Source organism: Hylobates moloch, unplaced genomic scaffold, assembly GCF_009828535.3.
Source record: "Hylobates moloch isolate HMO894 unplaced genomic scaffold, HMol_V3 SCAFFOLD_3, whole genome shotgun sequence".
NCBI classification, from domain to species: domain Eukaryota; kingdom Metazoa; phylum Chordata; class Mammalia; order Primates; family Hylobatidae; genus Hylobates; species Hylobates moloch.
Window position 1 is genome coordinate 156,959,797 of NW_026652278.1, and position 22,314 is coordinate 156,982,110.

The 22,314-nt window shown below is 40.2% G+C and overlaps 1 protein-coding gene across 1 annotated transcript in view; it reads right to left on the reverse strand.

The window, feature by feature from the left end:
- Positions 1-1,387, reverse strand: part of DDX60 (DExD/H-box helicase 60) — a 114,061-nt gene extending 112,674 nt beyond the window's left edge. Inside the window, exon 1 of the mRNA XM_032148879.2 lies at positions 1,243-1,387. The gene's annotated coding sequence lies outside the window, so the exon portion shown is untranslated. The remainder of the gene's footprint in view (positions 1-1,242) is intronic.
- Between the last annotated feature and the right edge of the window lie 20,927 nt (positions 1,388-22,314).

Genomic DNA, 22,314 nt, shown 5'->3' on the forward strand with positions numbered 1-22,314 from the left:
GATGAAAGAAATTGCAAGAACCTTATAAGGCTTATCATCCAATCACAGTAGTGTCAGAACCATATTCTGATTCAATCTTAAGAAGGAAGAAGAAAAGAAGAAGGGAGGAAGAGAAATGGAAAAGAGAAAAAAGGAGGGAAGAGGAAAGGCGCAAAAGGGAGGTAAAGAGGAAAAAAATGGGGGCAAGGGAAGGGAAAGGAAATCATAGATTCTGTATTGGAACAGAATGGTGGAACTACTTGATGAAAGGCATCAAGCTCCTGAAACCCTGCCTGGAGAAGAGCTGGTGGGTTAAAATGGCTTCCAGTACCCGGTATAACCCTCTCCCCTTGAGTGTGGGCAGGACCTATGAATTTAATGGCATAGTCTCTTTAATGATTCGATTATATTATGTAAGACTTCATCATAGTAGACTCGGAAGACTCCCCCAAAGAAGGCTTATACCTTCTTTAAAGGTACCTTATACCTTCTTTAAAGGTATAAGCCACCTTGTTGTGAGACGGCCACTGTAGCTAAGATCTCAGGGTGAAATCTAAAGACAAGGGAACCCCCAGCCAACAGCCAGCAAGAAAGCGGGTAACCTCAGTCCTTTAGCTGCAAGAAACTGAATTCTTCCAACAACCCGAATGAGAACCCATGGCGTCCCATGAGACCACAGCTCTGAGAAACAGCTTGATTTCAGCTCAATGAGATGCTGAGCAGAGAACTCAGTTTACCCATACCTGGGCTTCTGATCCACAGCAATTGTAAAATAATAAACTGGTAATGTTTTAAGCCACTATACCTGCCCATTGACCAGGAAGAAATTATTTTAAGTTACTGGAGTAGGAAATAAATTTCTATTGTCTTAAGCTACTGAAATTTAAGGGTGCATAGAAATTACCCGGGGGAATCCTATTAAAAAATGCAGATTCTGATTCTACAAGTCTGGAGCAGGGATTGAAGGTGGAAGCTTCTTGCTGCTGTCAAGGTACAGGTTTTACTGGCTGTGCTTAGATATGATGTCCCTTAATTTCTCCTCAACCTCCATTACCCAGCTCCCACTTTTGACGGGAACTCCTTAAATGCCTAAGCACTCCTCTCTGTCTCAGACTTCAGGCCTTTCGCGGTTGTCCCTTTCCTCCGCCCCTCCCCACGCCCGGCCTCCCCGGGCCAGCAGGGGGCCCGTGCGCCACCGCCTTGGGAGCCCAGGAGGCTCCCCAGATTCCCGAGCCTGGAGCCCAGCACTCCTGGGCCACCTACCTGTCCGGTCCGCTGAGGAAGACCTAGAACTCCCGCTAGACAGCTCCGCCCCAGGCTCTTCCCAAGGGACATCCCCGGCTCCTCACCGCAGACTCAGGACCGAGCTGCGCGCCCCGCGGGGAGGGAGTAAAACAGAGACCTAGCGCAGAGCCCAGGTGGAAGTTCCAGGTTACCCCAGACCTGGCCTAGGACTGGGCGCTCTGGGCCACCGCAGCCAGTCTTTTATGCATCAGGCAGGAGTTTCAGTTTCCTTTCTCCTCTCAGAAGCACTTAGGTTTCAGTTTCCCTTCAGCACGAATTAGGCGAGGCACTTTCGTGGAAAGTTTAGCATCCTTCCTTCAATCAGAATCTTAAGAAGGGGAGCATGGCGAGACGTTAGTTAAAGGGTATGAAGTTACAATAGCTAGGAAGAACTAGTTCTGGTATTCTATTCTGCAGTAAGGTGTGTATAGTTAACAATAATGCATATTTCAAAATAGCTAGAAGAGAGAATTTTGAATATTCTCATCACAAAGAAATAGTAAAGTTTTGAGGTAATAGATTGGCTAATTATCCTGATTTGATCATCACACAATGTGTACATGTATTGAAACGTCACATTGTATCCCAAAAATATATACAATTATTATGCGTCAATTTAAAAAAATGAAACTAAAAAAAACCTTAAAAGAGAGAGACAAAGGCAATAAAAATGGTCTGTGGAATTTGGGCATAAATATAGAGTAAATTGAGGCAGAAAAATTTGTAACATCTAAACAGGATAAAATCAAGAAGAGTTAGAATTTAGAAATAGATAAAATGTAAAAGACACTGTGGAATCTGAAACCTCACAATGAAATGGGAGATCTTGCTGCTTCTACTAGTATGCAAAAAGAAAAAAGAAAGTATGTAACAATACATGAACTTTGAGTTTCTGTTATGAGAAGCTGATGATTACTGTTCTGTATAAACTGTAATTGGTACTGTCATGGGCTAAGAATCAACATTTAAAAATAAATTGAAAATGCAGAATGGTCACATTTATTTGTGCCTTAAACTGATGAAATGTTCTCTTAATTTTTGCCTGTTGATACTTGCAGTGTGGGTTTCGATACTCATCTCCTTTCCTTTCAGTGCCCTAGTATGCTTGATTTCATTAATGCTATAAATGTGCATTCAAATATTGGAAATAGAAGAGGGTGTGGAGGAAAGACAGCAGTGAATTTGGGTAATCAGGATGATAAGAAGCCACAGGCTGCTTTGTCTACACGGAAAGGAAAGAGCCAAAGTCCAGGCACTGCTCCACAGGGAACACAGAACAGAGAGAGTAGTGAATGATACTTTGTCTTGTGAAAAATTAGAGAGTCAAGTTGTTAAAAGAGGGGGATATGGGGAAGGAGGACATTTCTCACATCCATCAGACAATTACTTGTTTATTCATTTGTTTAGAAATTCACATTTGTTAGTGATGAGATTAAGAAAGAAAATAAAAGACTCTAGAATTTAACACATGATTTGTCTTAAATCAGCCAATATTCCTGTCTCCTTCACTGTGATCTCTGATGTACCTGCCTGGGGTAGGCTGAATAATACCCTGCACTCCTTCCTCCAAAAGAGGCTAAAATCCTAATTCCTGGAACCTATGAATACGGTAACTTTCATAGCAAAAATAACTTTGCAAAATAGATTAAATAAGAATCTTTAGAAGAGGAGATTACCCCTTACCTGGGATTATCCAGGTGGGCCCAAGGTCATCAGAAGGGCCCTTATAAGAGGGAGACAGGAGTTCGAGAGGGCAATGTGATGATAGAAACAGTCAGTGACAGAATGTGGGGACACTACACAGATGGCTTTGAAGACAGTGGAAGGGACCACAGACCAAGGAGTCAGGTGGTCTCTAGAAACTACCAAAGGCAAGGAAACATTTTTTTTTTCTAGAGCCTCCAGAAATCAGCCCTGATAACACCTTGACTTCAGCCCAGAGAGACTGATTTTGAACCTCTGAGCTCAGAACTGTAAGAGAACAAACTTGTGTGGTATTAAGCCATTAAATTTGTGGTAATTTGTTACAGCAGCCATAGAGAAATAATACAATATTGCAAACTATATTGTAGGAAATGAATAACATATTTGCAAATAGCAGAAATAATGGATTGCGTTATAATAAGAGGTAGAATTAATTCAGATGGCTACTATGTGCTAAGCAATATGCTAATACCATATCAATGATCACAGCAAGTTCATGAGGTGTGTACTATGAGTTCTGTCATTCTGTAGATAAGAAAAATAAAGCTTAGAGGGATAAAACAGCTAGTAAATTATACTAAGATTCAAAACGTAGTCTAACCCAATGGTCTATCTACAACATTCTCTATTACATAATTTCATCAAATGCTTCAAATTCTACAACTGAAAGTGTTTCAGCTAGTGGACAAATGATTTTATTTTGCTCAAATTATAACGTTTTTTAGAATATATGATGTTCTACAGTTGTTTTGACTTTCAGTGACCGGATTTATCAGGTGAGAATTCAAGAAAACTTTGACTCATCCTCTTCAATTTTCCACCCCAAAGTATGTAAACACACAGAAACTTTGGCCTGTTTTTACTTTTTCACTTCAGCAGCCTACTCCCATGACCACACCCTGGACTTTGTTCTGAAGCTTGATAGTCACATACTTTATTTTTCCTTTTAGACCCCTCCCTTTATGCCCTACACTTTAACCTCTGAGGACTCCCAAATGTTTGTCCTATCAGGGTGAACTCCATGAGCCAACACTTCGACTCTCCTCTTAATTAACATGTTCAACTGCTTGAACCTACTGACTTTCCTCTACACTTGCCTATAATTTGTTAATCCTGATTAATTCAAGTTTTCTTTTCTTTTTGATACCTGGCCACCAAGGGGAATGACCCAGTTAGGATCTCATCAAATGTATTGTTTAACAACACAGCTGATACATTTTTTTCTGTTCCCCTCAGCCTTCTGCACGTTTCACAATGACAGTTACAATTCAGCACTTTACCATTCTCAAGTCTTTTAAATGGTAGAATATCTCTTTTGTTTTCAAGAATTCTCTCCAGCTTTCTGATAACTCCATATTCCAGTCTCACACAGAGTTTAAGCAGAACACACAGCATGCCACTTACACACAGCATAACTAGCCTTCTAGATGTGGGTTTGGATCTGCCCTCAAGCATCCTAGCCCATCGTTCTTCAGTTTGTTGTGTATTTTAACATCTCTTTGTCAACTAAAACATAGTGTTCATTCCACTAATAGGTTCAGTTAGAACCTATTCAATTCAATATAATTCAATTCAATAGATTCAATTCTAATTGAATCTATTGAATTGAATAGGTTCAATAGGTTCAAACTTCCATTTTCAAACAATAACAAAAATGATGTCACGCTTGATTTCAACCCTTCTCTTTTCAGCATGGTGCCCTGTAGTGGTCTTCACTCATTGGCTACACTTCTTCACCTCCATTCAAATTTCTCAGGCCCATTAGCCTAAATCTGATCTGGAACTGCTCTGTCAAAGATATCCAATGAGGATCCACTAATTGACAAATCCAAACAATGCTTGTTTAGTCTGTGTTTGATTTACTTGCCTCTGTTCAGCATTACAAAGATAGTTTGTACAGTCCCTCTCTTCCAAAGTGCCTCTTCTCCCTTGATTTCGGTTACAATCTTCTCCTTCAAAGCAATTTCTTTTCCCACCTTCTCTGTAAGGATCAGCAGAATCATCACATAACTACTGCTCAAGTTAGAAACCTGGGAGCCACTGTTGCATCCTCACCTCCCTCAAATCCCAGTAAATTCCAACTCCAAACACTTACAGAATCTTCAATCTCTTGTCTCTTCCATTTTTCCAAAGGCTAGAGCAAGCCTCATCATTTCTCATCTGGATTATTGAAAGAACCCTTTCACTCTCTAACTCCAGTCTGTCCCTCCAACACATTTTCTACTCTGCTGCATTTTTTCAGCAGGTAAAACTGAGCACATCAAGACCCCATTAAAAAACACTTCAATATATGCTCACTGCTTCTAGATTAAACTTTCCTGTCAATATTTCCTCTCTTCTTAGAATACTCCAAATAGTTTATTCACCTCCTCTTCTCTCCATTGGTGAGGGAATGATTCCCACCCTAGGGTTAAGGGATGGCCAGACTCATGGCACTTGACACGGAAGATTGACAGCAGTTTATTAGTCACACGTCCTCCCAGCCAAGGGAGGAGGAAACTGTGTGCCACACAGGGCCACACCGGAATGGAACTCAGGAGCAAAGTGAAAAAGCAGGGACTATGGGAACCAGGCTCTGCAATTACCAAAGGATGGGGGGAAGCTCCCTGTTTCCCACAGGAGGATGTGATTGTTTGATTGAATAATTTTGCTGGCTGACAAGACAGTGAAATCCAAAAGTTAAGTGCAACTGGTAGGGCTGATAGAAAAAGAGCTAGGTGGGAAGGCTTTGGAGCTGGGTGCAGAGTATATCTGGTGAGAGCCCAGAACTACTGGTTAGGTCTCTGGGGCCCCAAGAGCCTCAAAGGAGCCTCAACTTTCACATGGAGCAAGCACATGAAATTTGTGGCCTTATGATACAATGCCTTTCTAACCACTTAAAATTTGATGACGTCTGAGGCTTTCTGAGAGCAGGAGGGCTTTCCTAGGAAGCAAATCAGGTATGTGACCAGGAGGGAGAGGATCAAATAGTGAGATGGAAATGAAGAACGTGAAATTTAGAGGTGCCCCCATTATGAACAATAAAAACAATTGAGGGACTCCTGTGGCACTGGTATCGGGAGTGCGAGTCCCCAGAGGTTGTGAATTTACATTAATCAATGCATGCATGTAGCAGTGGTGACACCCACCAGGACACCTATTTGCCACATTGTAACTTTAATAAGAGCTCTTTGAATTGCCTGTTAGGCTTCTTAAATTAAACTGACCGGTACTGATATATAGGCAAGGTCGAAGTTCCACTGAATGCTTTCTTCAAGAGCCCAGTGTTATATATTCCGAGAAGTGAAATGCACCTTTCTCACATTCGTTAATGTCTAGAACTCCAAAGGCGATAAGAAATGTCCTCGTGAGGGCTTGTATTATGGCCTTAGTATGTATAGAGGTATCCATCACCTTAATTTATATTTTGGGTATCAGTAAGAAAGGAGATTTCCAGAGTTTTTTACCCCGAAGGAAGGAACTCATAGGCCATGGCCCTAGAATGGCCCAAGAATATGTAACAGTGGACAGATGGGACCAACTCTCAATGAGGGCATCTAATGCTGAGATGACTTTCAAAGTTTAGCCAACTGTGCTGATGCTTGGGTTCCATCCTTTTTCAGGGACACCCTGGTTAAAGGATGGAAAGTCACCACATTCCATTGAGCTCTAGCACATATGGTGGTGGTGATCCCATTCATTAAATCTATGAACTCCCATTTCTGTTCACTCAGTTGATCCCAGAGGCTCCCCAGGTAGTGTGGAGGCCTTCTCCAGCAATGTGGCATCTGGCAAGAGACTCAGGACAGGGGAGACCACCTCTTTCTACAAGTGAGCTATGCCAGAGAGCCCAAGTTTGGCTCCATCCTGCATCCAGGAGGCCTTGGTAGTGGAGCCAGGCCTTGGAGTGTTGCTTCCATGACCAAAGCATAATGGGCAATTAGATAGAAAAGGTCACAGGCTTGGGGCTGTGAGAGCCTCTGTTTTCAAGAGAGCCCAGGATGTGGCCAGTTAAATGCCAACATAATGGTGTACAGTACAGGGCTGAAGAAGGGCAATATTTTGTATCAGAAGTCCATGGACAAGTTATTGCCATCGCAGGTGGTTCAGAGACTTCATGAGGCATGAGAAGAGGTTGTTAAAGCCTCTACAGTGAAGAAGTCTCTGAGGGCGCTAACAGAGATGCCTGCCCATTTCAGTTTGGACAGATTTTATAGCATTTGTTGGAGGGGGCCCTCTTTAAGGTGGGCTGATTTGCAAGTAACAGCATCAGCGAGATTAAGTAAAATTTGTAAATGTGGAATATGTTGCCTCCAGAACCCAAAAGGACTAAAAGATGTTAGAGAGGGACAGTTATGTTCCTCTGCTCATCTTGACATCATCAGAGATGGAGCAGTCCTCAGTTCACCAAATAATTTTCAGGAATTTAACTAAGGTGGCAGGGTCTTACACTTATGCATGAACCAATGGTCTTTCCCCTTTTTAAAGCTCCTTTATGAGTATTTGCATGCCTTGAATGAGTGTCCCAAATGAATCTCTGCAGAGGAGGGTATCATCAATGTAATATCGTACCTGTGCTTCTGGAGAAGGGTAGAAGCAGTTAAGATCTGTCTGCAAAGGCTGTGTGCAACAGAAGGCTGCTGAGGTATCCATGGATGGCCTGGTAGAGGTGTATTATGTCCCTTCAGAAGTGAAGCCAAACTGCAGTCAAGAGGCTGGTGAAATACACAGAGAACAGAACATGTTAGTGAAATCTATTATAGCAGAATTTTTTAAAAAAACAAATTTCTGGTTGGATAGAATCAGTAACTTTTTTTTGAGCATTATGTATGGGAGCCTTAAAGGGCCCCACAGCATTAAGTTTGTGAGGAGTCATTCATTCTTTCAAGGTTTAAGAACACGGCAAATTGGGCTGTTACCCACTGTTACCATATTGTTTTAGTTTTGATTTTTCTCTGACTCCAATGTGATTGTTTCAAGAGCTTTACCTGACATGCGGCTTTGTAAGAAAATTCAATACTACTTATTTCTCCAGCTACAATAGGTTTTTACAAAGCCCAGATAATTGCATGCTTTCTTAAAATTAGGATGCCAACAATTTTTATTTTTTACAAAGAGAGTTCATTCTCTATTAATTTTGTTTAGGTTTGAATTGTGTAGTCATAACTTCAGTATTAAATTTATAAATCAGAAATAATTAATTAATAAATTCATGTGTATCTATGAAAAAGTGATTATGTCAATAACAATTTATTTACAGAAACAAAGAAACATTTCCTCATTTAAGAATACATTTAAACAAAACCACAGATGCAGGTATAAAATTAAAATGAGTACACTCCATCTGTGATATATCTGCCACAGGATTTTTCAACACCTGTTGACCGGTCAGTGAGAGGAAACGTTGGGGTCTAAGGATATGCCAGTTCCATAGAAATTCTTTCCCCAAATAGTTATGAACAAACTGCTTGGCCAACAGATACACAACAGACCTCAGGATTTTAAGTTGCAGAGCAACTGTCTTCAGTGGTTGGCATTTCTTAAATATTTAAATCCTTCTTTGGTTCAACAGCTGATTTCCTCTTTTGTCATATTCTTTCCTACTTGTTTTCCCAGGGAGTGACAGCCACATCTTTCCACATTAGACTTCTTGGGTAAGTAGCTTCTGAAATTGTCCCACAGCAGTCCATAGCTGTCCAGCGGTGACCTCTTTGCTTGCAAGTTGGATATCCCCATTGACAAATATCTCTATGAGGCACGTATAATGTAAACTTTAAGAGAAACAAAACACTGTGCATTTTTAATTATGTCAAATAAGTCTTAAAGCCATTTTAAATATTCAATTATTTTTGGTAGATTTCCCTTTTCCCTTTGGTGGAGAAAAATAAATAAAATAATGTAGAAAATCAAACTGTTTCATCTAGTCAATATGTTATCCTTTATTTCAACACACTTTAAAACATTAAAGCCTTCAGCCATAGAAAAGATGCTTACATTTTTAAATAATGCCTTCATAGTGTAAATGTAAATAATTTCTTCTTCTTTCCATTAGCATTCAGTAATGAGTTTTTACTGTGCTATATCACTTTAAATGGTCCCTATGACCATTTAAAAATTTTGTTTATTTCCTTAGCCATCCCACAAATTAGAGATTTATGTTTTTTCCAATTATTAGTTATTATAAATAATGGGGTGAATATGATTTCATACATGTCCTCAGAGTAAAGTAGAATAGGTCAAAGGATATGAACATTTTAAAGCATGAATATTTTATTTTATTTTATTTTATTTTAATTTAATTTTGAGACGGAGTCTCACTCTATCACCCAGGCTGTAATGCAGTGGTACGATCTCGGCTCACTGCAATCTCCACCTCCCAGGTTCAAGCGATTCTCCTGCCTTAGCCTCCCGAGTAGCTGGAATTACAGACACCCGCCATCACACCCAGCTAATTTTTGTATTTTTAGTAGAGACTTGGTTTCTCCCTGTTGGCCAGGCTGGTCTGGAACCCCTGACCTCAGGTGATCTGCCTGCCTCGGCCTCCCAAAGTGCTGGGATTACAGGCATGAGCCACCTCGTCCAGCCTAAAGCATGAACATTTAAAAGTGTGAACATTTAAAGTGTGAAGAAACTGGTACACTTAGAAATGAATCTAAACATTTGCAAATCTACAGACAATAGATGGCCTGGAATAGAGGACACCTTGTTTCAGGGATTTAAAATCAATTAGGGTCACCTTTAGTGCTCTGGGTAAAAATATACTAAGTTCATATGTACATAGTTTTAAGCCACTATATCACTTCTCGACCTTTGGCTAAGATCAAGTGTTTTAAGCCTCATGTTTTGTAGTAATTTCTTAACCAGCAATAGATAATTGACATACATTTTGATTTGGGATTTTGGAAGCAGAGCACATCCAAGTGCAGCTGTGAAACTGAAGGACTGAAGATGAATAGAGGTGAGGATCAACAGATGTGAACAGGTCACAAAACAAGCATTACGCAATATGTGAAGGTGTAGGATAAATAGAGAAACAGGTGATGATGTCTCCCAGGGTAATGACAGGACTTGAAATGAAAAAGAACCACAAGTCCAACTGGATCCAAAGTCTTGATTAAACAAAGTAGGTCAACTCAAATGTCAAGAGCTTCAAAAGAGCAGGACTTTTCATAAGAAGGAGTGATCATTTGGCAGCCACGTCAGGATCCAGCCAAAAGATTGCTCACCCCTCTTCCCAACCTCAGCTACATGTGGAAGTGGGCTCCAGACAAATGTGAGAATTCATGAGACACTCGTTTTAACCATATGACCCTTGGTGAGGCACAGTAAGGCCAGATGCGAGCAAGAGAGAGGGAGGCTGGAAAGAGTTTTTCAATGTTGTTACTCACGGTTCTCTGAGGGAACACCACCTGGAGGGTCACTCAGAGGAAGCACGGGTTTGGCCAAGAGGCATGAGAGAGGCACCTGTCAATAAGTGGCTATATTGTGGTTCGTGAGAGGGAACATGGAAAAGAAAAAGCAGTTTGGATTGGCTAGTTTGAGTAATTTCAGTGGGTTCTGGGGCCGAGGGGCTGCCCCTGATCGTCTGGTATCTGGCCCTGTGGTGATTAGGTGGGTGCATACAACCCCATACGGGAGATGGTTAGGCATAATGGGCTTCTCATAAAAGGAAGCTGGCCAGCTTCCAGCCAGGACCTCAAAACTGGGTCAAAACATTCTTTATTTTTTTTTAAGTTCTGGGATACATGTGCAGAACGTGCAGGTTTGTTACACAGCTATACATGTGCCATGGTGGTTTGCTGTACCCATCAACCCATCATCTAGGTTTTAAGCCCTACATACATTAGGTATTTGTCCTAATGTTCTCCCATCCCTTACCTCCTACCCCGCAACAGGCCCCAGTGTGTGATGTTCTCCTCCCTGTGTCCATGGGTCCTCATTGTTCAGCTCCCACTTATGAGTGAGAACATGTGGTGTTTGGTTTTCTGTGCCTGTGTTACTTTGCTGAGAATGATGGCTTCCAGCTTCATCCATGTCCCTGCAAAGGACATGAACTCATCCTTTTTTATGGCTGTGTAGTATTCTATGATGTATATGTGCCATATTTTCTTTATCCAGTCTATCATTGATGGGCATTTGGGTTGGTTCCAAGTCTTTGCTATTATAAATAGTGCTGCAATAAATATATGTGTGCATGTGTCTTTACAGTAGAATGATTTATAATCCTTTGGGTATATACTGAGTAATGGGATTGCTGGGTCAAATGGTATTTCTGGTTCTAGATCCTTGAGGAATTGCCACACTGTCTTCCACAATGGTTGAACTAATTTACACTCCTATCAACAGTGTAAAAGTGTTCCTATATATTTCTGCACAGCCTCACCAGCATCTGTTGTTTCCTGACCTTTTAATAATTGCTATTCTAACTGATATGAGATGGTATCAAATTGTGGTTTTGATTTGCATTTCTCTAATGACCAGTGATGATGAGCATTTTTTCATATGTTTGTTGGCTGCATAAATGCCTTCTTTTGAGCAGTGTCTGTTCATATCCTTTGCCCACTTTTTGATGGGGTTGTTTTTTTCTTGTAAATTTGTTTAAGCTCCTTGTACATTCTGGATATTAGACCTTTGTCAGATGGGTAGATTGCAAAACTTTTCTCCCATTCTGTAGGTTACATGTTCACTCTGATGATAGTTTCTTTTGCTGTGCAGAAGCTTAGTTTGATTAGATCCCGTTTGTCAATTTTGGCTTTTGTTGCCATTGCTTTTGGTGTTTTAGTCATGAAGTCTTTGCCCATGCCTATGTCCTGAATAGTATTTGCATAGGTTTTCTTCTAGGGTTTTTATGGTTTTGGATTTTACATTTAAGTCTTTAATCCATCTTAATTTTTGTATAAGGTGTAAGGAAGGGGTCCAGTTTCTGTTTTCTGCACATGGCTAGCCAGTTTTCCCAACACCATTTATTAAATACAGAATCCTTTCCCCATTGCTTGTTTTTGTCAGATTTGTCAAAGATCAGATTGTTGTAGATGTGTGGTGTATTTCTGAGAGTTTGCCAGAAATGCTATATAGAATTGTCTATATATCTGTTTGGTACCAGTACCATGCTGTTTTGGTTACTGTTAAAGTCAGGCTGCGTGATGCCTCCAGTTTTGTTCTTTTTGCTTAGGATTGTCTTGGCTATATGGGCTCTTTTTTGGTTCCATGTGAAATTTAAAGTGGTTTTTTTCAATTCTGCAAAAAAACTCAGTGGTAGCTTGATGGGAATATCATTGAATCTATAAATTACTTTGGGCAGTATGACCATTTTCATGACACTGATTCTTCCTATCCATGATAATGGAATTTTTTTTCCATTTCTTTGTGTCCTCTTATTTCCTTGAGCAGTGGTTTGTAGTTCTCCTTGAGGAGGTCCTTCACATCCCTTGTAAGTTGGATTCCTAGGTATTTTATTCTCTTTGTAGCAATTATGAATGGAAGTTTACTCATGATTTGTCTCTCTGCTTGTCTATTGTTGTTGTACAGGAATACTTGTGATTTTTGCACATTGATTTTGTATCCTGAGACTTTGCTGAAGTTGCTTATCAGCTTAAGGAGTTTTGGGGCTGAGACAATGGGGTTTTCTAAATATACAATCATGGCATCTGCAAACAAAGACAATTTGACTTCTCTCTTCTTATGTGAATACCCTTTATTTCTTTCTCTTGCCTGATTACCCTGGCCAGAACTTCCAGTACTATGTTGAATAGGAGTGGTGAGAGAGGGCATTCTTGGGATTACGTTTATTGATTTGCATATGTTGAACCAGCCTTGCATCCCAGGGATGAAGCTGACTTGATACTTGTGTATGTTTCACAAAGTTCTTGTGCTGTGTTTTTCAGCTCCTTCAGGTCATTTATGTTCCTCTCTAAACTGCTTATTCTAGTTAGCAGTTTCTGTAGTCTTTTATCAAGGTTCTTAGCTTTCTTGCCTTGGGTTAGAACATGCTCCTTTAGTTCAGAGGAGTTTGTTACTACCCACCTTCTGAAGCCTACTTCTGTCAATTCTTTAGTCTCACTGTCTGTCATTTTGTGCTCTTGTTGGAGAGGAATTGTGATCATTTGGAGAAGAGGCATTCTAGTTTTTGGAATTTTCAGCATTTTTGCTCTGGTTTTTCCTCATCTCTGTGGATTTATCTACCTTTGATCTTTGAGGGTGATGACCTTTAGAAGGGGTTTTTGTGTGGGGGTTCTTTATGTTGATGTTGACGTTGTTGCTGTTTGTTAGTTTTTCTTCTAACAGTCAGGCCCCTCTTCTGCAGATCTGCTGCAGTTTGCTGGCGGTCCACTCCAGACTGTTTGCCTGGGTATCACCAGTGGAGGCTGCAGAACAGCAAAGATTGCTGCCTACTCCTTCCTCTGGAAGCTTCATCCCAGAGGGGCACTGGCCTGATGCCAGCAGAAGCTCTCCTGTTTGAGGTGTCTGTCAACCCCTGTTGGGGGATTTCTCCCAGTCAGGAGGCACGGGGGTCAGGGACCCACTTGAGGATGCAGTCTGTCACTTAGCAGAGCTAGTGAGCTGTAATGGGAGAATCCCTATTGTCAGAATGAGCTGCTCTCTTCAGAGCCAGCAGGCAGGAAAGATTAAATCTGCTGAAGCTGTGCCCACAGCCACCCCTTCCCCCAAGTGCTCTGTCCCAGGGAGATGAGGGTTTTGTCTGTAAGCCCCTGACTGGGGCTGTTACCTTTCCTTCAGAGACGCCCTGCCCAGTAAGGAGGAATCTAGAGAAGCAATCTGGCCACGATCTCTTTGCCATGCCCAGCCCAGACCTCCCAGCCTCCTTAGCACTGCCAGGCAAAAACTGCATACTCAAGCCACAGTAATGGCAGATGCCCTTCCCCCCAATAGGCTCGAGCATCCCAGGTCGACTTCAGACTGCTGTGCTGGCAGCGAGAATTTCAAGCCAGTGGATTTTAGCTTGCTGGGCTCCGTGAAGGTGGGATCCACTGAGTGAGACCACTTGGCTCCCTGGCTTCAGCCCCCTTTCCAGGTGAGTGAATGGTTCTGTCTCACTGGGGTTCCAGGCGCCACTGAGGTACGAAATAAAACTCCTGCAGCTAGCTTGGTGTCTGCCCAAACAGCCACCCTGTGTCGTGCTTGAAACTCAGGGCCCTGGTGGTATAGGCACCCGAGGGAATCTCCTGGTCTGCAGATTGCAAAAACCGTGGGAAAAGTGTAGTAACCCGGCAGGGTAACACAGTCCCTCATGGCTTCCCTTGGCTGGGGGAAGGAGGTCCCTCAGCTTCTTGCACTTCCCGGATGAAGCGACACCCGCTTCTGCTCTCCCTCTGTGGGTTGGATCCACTGCCTAACCAGTCGCATTGAGATGAACTGGGTACCTCAGTTGGAAATGCAGAAGTCATCCTCCTTCTGCGTTGTTCTCCCTGGGAGCTGCAGACCAAAACTGTTCCTATTCGGCCACCTTGGCCCCTCCTCAAGACAATATTTTTAAAAAATGGCTTTTAGATGGGGGTCTCACTATGTTGCACAGGCTGCACTGAAACTCCTGCACTCAAAGGATCCTCCCACCTCAGCCTCCCAAGGAGCTGGGTCTATAGGCACACACCACCAGCCTAGCCTGACAGCATCTAAAAAACTAATTTGTAACATTGTATTACTTTCCAGGCACTAACCTCATCCTTAATGAATCAGTCCAACCTTGTTATAATAACTTAAAAGTCTTAGCCTGGTGTAAATTTTCTAAGGAAGAGAAATTCTGTATTTCATATTCTTGTATTGCAATATTTTATAACAGGTATGTTTTTCTCCACTCTGTACAGAATGAAAGAAATGTCATGTTGCATTTTTTTTTATGAAATCATATCCAGGTTTCAGACCTTTCAGGAGAATAAGCTTTTTTTCCTTTTTTTTCTTTTCTTCTTCTTCTTATGTATTTCTTCCTTCACTGGCCTTATAACAGGATTTACGGACCAGGGAACCCAGGCAAATGTCAGGGAGGCCTCCCCTGATCAGTAGCCCACTGCGGTTCACCATGAGACTCATTGTTCTAATCCCAATGGTCCATTACAAAGAAAAGGCATCCACTACTTTCACTGCAGCTTCTAAGGCCATGATGCTTCATGCTCAGTGCTCAGGAGTCTATGTCCAGGCCTGCTATGCCTTGACACTGTTCTGTGCTGCATGAGTGTCCTGGCCAATCACAGAACCCACCACCCACCTGCTTTTCCAGGCTCTGAGAACTCAACTCCTTCTCGGGCTGAGATCAGAATCTTCCTCTAGAAGCACCAGCCCTGTCTGATGCTTCTAGAATTGTTTCCATCATATGTATAAATCTGTATCATTTTGAGGGTTTTTTCATCTATACTTGCAATTCTTTTATTCTTATAATTCAGAAATACAAACTGAATTTCTCTCTGAGATAGAGGAAGTCTACCTATAATAAGACTTAGCTAGACTTCCTGAGAGGTAGAAGGGAAAACTTGTATTTTTTAACACACCTTAAGAGGAAGGGAAATATTTTTTATTCATTTTAAAATGTCGGCCAGGCACAGTGGCTCCTGCCTGTAATCCAAGCACTTTGGGAGGCCGAGGGAGGTGGATCACCTGAGATCGGGAGTTTGAGACCAGCCTGACCAACATGGAGAAACCCCGTCTCTACTAAAAATACAAAATTAGCCAGGCATGGTGGCGCATGCCTGTAATCCCAGCTACTCAGGAGGCTGAGGCAGGAGAATCGCTTGAACCCGGGAGGCAGAGGTTGCAGTGAGCAGAGATTGCACCATTGCACTCCAGCCTGGGCAACAAAAGCGAAAACTCTGTCCCAAAAAAGAAAAAAAAAGAGTCAACAACAGCAAAAAGAAATGAGTAAGGTTTTATTAAAGGAAATATTAAATGAGAGAGCATTTCTTCAGCACTGCATTGAGATGGGGTTGTAAAATTACCTAAGATTTACCAGTTATTGCCTGGGTGCAGTTCACTCTGGAGAAAAAAAACCTGGTGAGACTCTGAGATATGTGCTATTCATTCAATAATAAAACATTGGAGGGAGGTGGGGAGGGTTAATGGGTACAAACAAATTAGAAAGAATGAATAAGACCTAGTATTTGCTGGCACAACAGGGTGACTATAGTAAATAATAATTTAATTGTACATTTTTAAATAACTAAAAGAGCATAATTGGATTGTCTGTAACACAAAAGATAAATGCTTGAGGGGGTGATACCCAATTTTCCGTGATGTGATTATTACATATTGCATGCCTGTACCAAACTATCTCATGTAGCCCATAAGTATATATCTACTATGTACCCACAGAAATTAAAAATAAATTTTTAAAATTAAATAAAACATTTGAAAACATCAACATGATAGTGGATTTATATAATTTAATTGTTTAAAAAGCATCTATTTTATTTAAAAATTAATAATATATTGTATATATGATATTATTCACCATTTATCTTATCCTGATATTCCATTCCCTAATGCTCACACCACCACCAAGATTTTTCCAATGTTAATATTTTTACATATTGTACCATATCTTGTGTGAAGAAATAAAATTACAGGCACAGTTGAAGCTCTTATTTTCCCTTCCTCAATCCAATTCCCCAGACTTCTTCCCGTGATTCATCTGCGGTCTTCTAGGATGTGCGTTCTTAGGTCTGAAGGCTTCCAGATTAGTTTTTCGGGAGAAAAGTGGGGATGGGAAAATAGGGTCTAACTGCACCTTAGGGACTCTTTCAACCTAGTTTGAAGCCCCTATCTCACTACGTATATCTATAGTTTGCCAATTAAAAGTATTTACAAGGAAGTGCCTGGTGTCTCCAATTCCTGAGCCTCCCTGGGCTTTAAGACAAATCGTTTGCATGTCATCAGCATCTCTTTCTGAAGGGGTTTCAGTTTTGATTCGCTCTGCTCTTTAATTTAGCTACATCACTACTTCGTCTGTTTACCATTTCCAACAACCTTACTTATTTCCAGCATATTTTACTATCTCTTACTCCAATCTTTGTCCTGTTAGGTTTGTATTATGATATTTGCGAAGTTTTCAAAAGAAAAATCATATGTTAAATCAGCCAAGCTCACTTAGAAACTTGTTTAAATAAGAAGCTGGATCAAGTGTGATGATGAAGTATCATATAAATAAAAGACTAAGTACTTCAATTCCAAGTTAACATAAAAAAGAATTTTTCGTTATAGTTTCACCCCTTAGATATGGTTCTGCTACCAGACACTGGGACAGCCATGATTTTTGTTCTATTTACCTATATTTGCTATTTGGAGGATTAAAATATTAGACTACATTAAACACAGATGCTACAGAATAGGTAATACGGGTCTTGTGGGGGCATTTTGACAACTAAAGAAAAGACTTATCCTTGTTATGAACAAGTGTCCTACCCTACAGGCTATATTTAATTCTGACATCTTCTGATGTTGTATGATCTAGTACCCATTAACAATACAAAGAAATCTTTGACATTAGTCTTATATTTATATTATTTATAAGTATTCATCCCGTTTATAATGTTGTTAATAGATGAAAAAATGGAACGTTGAGTCATTATCAACTGAATTAAATCAATATATAGAGATAAGTGCTTGGGCTTTTAATTTTAATCCTAGATACAATCTTAGATTGCCCTAATTTAAAGGTATACAGTATAAAAATACGTAAGTTAGGTTCATCCATTCATCCATTTAGTTATTCTTCCAACAAACATTTCTTGGATGCTTGATGTGTTAGGAAATGATCAGAGAAATCAATGTATGACTTCAACCAGGGGTGTCCAATCTTCTGGTTTCCCTGGGCCACACTAGAAGAGGAAGAATTGTCTTGGGCCATACATAAAATATACTAACACTAATGATAGCTGATGAGCTAAAAGAAAAAATCACAAAAAAATCTCATAATGTTTTAAGAAAGTTTACAAATTTGTGTTGGGCCACATTCAAAGCCATCCTGGGCCACGGGTTGGGCAAACTGGGCTTAAATCCAGTCCCTATATGATTACTGACAATCAATTTGATTTTCTTGTTATAAACTATGTCTATAATATTCATCATTCTTAATGACCACTTTTACCTAACAATGTGAGTATAACAGGTAGCTATTTTATAATAGTTACTGGGTTACTATGTTAAGATAATCTACCGCTCGAGTAAAATTTAAATGCATAGAAGATCATAGGAAGAAGAGCTTTCATTGCGGTGTCACTTTTTCTGCTTGGAATCACATACTGTACCTTTAATTGATTAAAAATATGCTGAAATGGCAGGTGGTGATTTTCGACTACAAGTCCAGAGTACAGTGGAATGTGTTTAAATCCTATGTTTATCAGATCCATAAATAGAGTTCCTTCTATGTTAAGTGGCTTTATTTCTAAGCACTCAGCCGTCGGTCCTGGGGGTACTTCCCAGCCTGCTGCCGGAATTCCTGATCATGGCAGTCTGCTGAAACATGAGCTCAGTTACCAAATATAGCTGAGTGGAGTAAGAGGACAGATGAGAGTCTGAGGCCACAGTTGCCTCAAAGTGACCATGGACCAGGCATTCTTTAATAAGTAGACAAGACCAACCTCCATTCTCCCAGTAAAGAAGAAATACTCATCTGAAATTCACCACTTTTCTGGGGGCCTCAAACTGACCAAGTGTTGAAAACGTCTTTAAGGTGTATCTCAAAATGTTCACAAATAGTACAACATTTCAAGGACTTTAAAAAAAAAACAGCTGAATAGGAGTGGTGAGAGAGGGCATCCCTGTCTTGTGCCCGTTTTCAAAGGGAATGCTACCAGTTTTTGCCCATTCAGTATGATATTGGCTGCGGGTTTGTCATAGATAGCTCTTATTATTTTGAGATACATCCCATCAATACCTAATTTATTGAGAGTTTTTAGCATGAAGGGCTGTTGAATTTTGTTGAAGGCCTTTTCTGCATCTGTTGAAATAATCATGTGGTTTTTGTCTTTGGTTCTGTTTATATGCTGGATTACATTTATTGATTTGCATATGTTAAACCACCCTTGCATCCCAGGAATGAAGCCCACTTGATCATGGTGGATAAGGTTTTTGATATGCTGCTGGATTCGGTTTGCCAGTATTTTATTGAGGATTTTTGCATCAATGTTCATCAAGGATATTGGTCTCAAATTCTCTTTTTTGGTTGTGTCTCTGCCAGGCTTTGGTATCAGGATGATGTTGGCCTCATAAAATGCTCCTTACACCTTATACAAAAATTAATTCAAGATGGATTAAAGACTTACATGTTAGACCTAAAACCATAAAAACACTAGAAGAAAACCTAGGCATTACCATTCAGGACATAAGCATGGGCAAGGACTTCATGTCTAAAACACCAAAAGCAATGGCAACAAAAGCCAAAATTGATAAATGGGATCTAATTAAACTAAGGAGCTTCTGCACAGCAAAAGAAACCACCATCAGAGTGAACAGGCAACCTACAAAGTGGGAGAAAATTTTCACAACCTACTCATCTGACAAAGGGCTAATATCCAGAATCTACAATGAACTCAAACAAATTTACAAGAAAAAAAACAAACAACCCCATCAAAAAGTGGGCAAAGGACATGAACAGACACTTCTCAAAAGAAGACATTTATGCAGCCAAAAAACACATGAAAAAATGCTCATCATCACTGGCCATCAGAGAAATGCAAATCAAAACCACAATGAGATACCATCTCACACCAGTTAGAATGGTGATCATTAAAAAGTCAAATAACAGGTGCTGGAGAGGATGTGGAGAAATAGGAACACTTTTACACTGTTGGTGGGACTGTAAACTAGTTCAACCATTGTGCAAGTCAGTGTGGCGATTCCTCAGGGATCTAGAACTAGAAATACCATTTGACCCAGCCATCCCATTACTGGGTATATACCCAGAGGACTATAAATCATGCTGCTATAAAGACACATGCACATGTATGTTTATTGCGGCACTATTCACAATAGCAAAGACTTGGAACCAACCCAAATGTCCAACAACAATAGACTGGATTAAGAAAATGTGGCACATATACACCATGGAATATTATGCAGCCATAAAAAAGGATGAGTTTATGTCCTTTGTAGGGACATGGATGAAACTGAAATCATCATTCTCAGTAAACTATCGCAAGGACAAAAAACCAAACACCGCATGTTCTCACTCATAGGTGGGAATTGAACAATGAGAACAGATGGACACAGGAAGGGGAACATCACACTCCAGGGACTGTTGTGGGGTGGGGGGAGGGGGGAGGGATAGCATGAGGAGATATACCTAATGCTAAATGACGAGTTAATGGGTGCAGCACACCAACATGGCACATGTATACATATGTAACAAACCTGCACACTGTACACATGTACCCTAAAACTTAAAGTATAATAATAAAATGGAATAAAATAAAAAGAAGTACTAAAAAAAAAGCTAAAATCATAACAATATTTTTTTTCTGAAGTTATGATGCTATTTACAAGATGCCTTGATTTTGTTTTTATTTGGAGAGGAAAGGTGATAGGAATAGTATAGTCTTTCCAAAATAGACAATACATAAGATTACCTGCAGGTTTTATATCCCCCTAAGCTCCCAGAGAACTACATTTCTGCTATAATCACAAGCATGCTACATTGGTGCTTTCAATCACAAAAGAATTAAATATACTCATGGAGAATGTTTCTCAAGATTGTTCATGTTTCACAGAAAATGATAATGCAGTTACAGGAAACTTCACCCATACTTAAGCTAAATACTGATGGCTAAAAACCAGTACATTGCATATTTTAGTAACATTTGAAGTTGTGGATTATACTTTCAAAGGATTTTTAAAAATAATTCATTAGACAGTTTGTTATAATTTCTGTTCTTTTACATTTGCTGAGGAGAGCTTTACTTCCAACTATGTGGTCAATTTTGGAATAGGTGTGGTGTGGTGCTGAAAAAAATGTATATTCTGTTGATTTGGGGTGGAGAGTTCTGTAGATGTCTACTAGGCCCCCACTCTCTTCTGGCTTGTAGAGTTTCTGCCAAGAGATCAGCTGTTAGTCTGATGGGCTTCCCTTTTTGGGTAACCCGACCTTTCTCTCTGGCTGCTGCCCTTAAATGTTAGACCTAAAACCATTAAAATCCTACAAGAAAACCTAGGCAATACCATTCAGGACATAGGCGTGGGCAAGGACTTCATGTCTAAAACACCAAAAGCTATGGCAACAAAAGCAAAAATTGACAAATGGGATCTAATTAAACTAAAGAGCTTCTGCACAGCAAAAGAAACTACCATCAGAGTGAACAGGCAACCTACAGAATGGGAGAAAATTTTTGCAACCTACTCATCTGACAAAGGGCTAATATCCAGAATCTACAATGAACTCAAACAAATTTACAAGAAAAAAACAAACAACCCCATCAACAAGTGGGTGAAGGACATGAACAGACACTTCTCAAAAGAAGACATTTATGCGGCCAAAAAACACATGGAAAAATGCTCATCATTACTGGCCATCAGAGAAATGCAAATCAAAACCACAATGAGATACCATCTCACACCAGTTAGAATGGCCACCATTAAAAAGTCAGGAAACAACAGGTGCTGGAGAGGATGTGGAGAAATAGGAACACTTTTACACTGTTGGTGGGACTGTAAACTAGTTCAACCATTGTGGAAGTCAGTGTGGCAATTCCTCAGGGATCTAGAACTAGAAATACCATTTGACCCAGCCATCCCATTACTGGGTATATACCCAGAGGACTATAAATCATGCTGCTATAAAGACACATGCACACGTATGTTTATTGCGGCACTATTCACAATAGCAAAGACTTGGAACCAACCCAAATGTCCAACAACGATAGACTGGATTAAGAAAATGTGGCACATATACACCATGGAATACTATGCAGCCATAAAAAAAGATGAGTTCATGTCCTTTGTAGGGACATGGATGAAACTGGAAAACATCATTCTCAGTAAACTATCGCAAGGACAAAAAACCAAACACCACATGTTCTCACTCATAGGTGGGAATTGAACAATGAGAACTCATGGACCCAGGAAGGGGAACATCACACTCCAGTGACTGTTGTGGGGTGGGGGGAGGGGGGAGGGACAGCATTAGGAGATATACCTAATGCTAAATGACGAGTTAATGGGTGCAGCAAAACAACATGGCACATGGATACATATGTAACAAACCTACACATTGTGCACATGTACCCTAAAACCTAAAGTATAATAATAATAAAAAATAATAATTTATTAGATATAATGAAGTAATTGATACACTAGGAATTTTTTAAAATTATATTAATACATGAAATGTATATATTTCTCTTTCAAAAACTTAAAACTTACCTAAGAAAA